The following is a 661-nucleotide window of genomic DNA, read 5'->3' as shown; positions in this document are numbered from 1 at the left end:
CTTCTTGTCATATCTAGGAAATTAAAGAAAAACATTGAGACAAATCATCAATATTGCACATGTATAGCATTGTCTTTGATAATTGATTGGTCACACACCTCCAGTTACTATTTAGCTCCAGAAAACGTGAGACTCCCGTCTGTGCAGCAAGTACATCGATGTGTAATGACACATCTGTGTGAGAAGTATGCAACTTGATCAGATTGCTTTCATTTTTCAATAATAATTCAAAACTAAACAAGCAATATACCTGCTGTTGCTGGAATTATTCTATGTAGCTCCTGCATTGCTTTCCCTCCTGGGTAGTTGTGATGGGAAACATAAAGAGAAATACTTGTGTATACTCCATTTAGCATCAAATGTCCAACCATAGCTAGGGAACCAATTTTATACATCCATGACTTGTGGTAATTCTTCAAACTGTAACAAAAAAGAAGAGAAAAGTAAAACTATCTAAAAATATCTGTTAACATGAAATATTGTAGGGATGAAAAATTAACAAAGACACTTTTCCTGTTAAAACCACCTGTTCCATACCAAAACAGAGGGTACAAATTTTGCACATTTTAACACATTTAGTACAGCTTTAGTCTGCTGATTGGTCTGTTTGAATGTATTAGATTTGTTTTTTAGCCACATGAACAAGGAAAGAAAAAAAAAA

At 33.7% G+C, this 661-nt stretch overlaps 1 long non-coding RNA gene across 1 annotated transcript; it reads right to left on the bottom strand.

Moving 5' to 3' along the window:
* Window positions 1–414, bottom strand: LOC107581103 (uncharacterized). Its single transcript, XR_001608782.1, has 3 exons — window positions 251–414; window positions 99–174; window positions 1–13 (listed from the first exon to the last, which is right to left on the bottom strand). It is a non-coding gene; the product is annotated as an uncharacterized lncRNA (long non-coding RNA).
* Window positions 415–661: the final 247 nt, after the last annotated feature.

Source organism: Sinocyclocheilus grahami, unplaced genomic scaffold (assembly GCF_001515645.1).
Source record: "Sinocyclocheilus grahami isolate Dianchi unplaced genomic scaffold, SAMN03320097.WGS_v1.1 scaffold75595.1, whole genome shotgun sequence".
Classification (NCBI taxonomy): Eukaryota; Metazoa; Chordata; class Actinopteri; order Cypriniformes; family Cyprinidae; genus Sinocyclocheilus; species Sinocyclocheilus grahami.
This window is presented reverse-complemented; position numbering and strand designations above follow the sequence as displayed.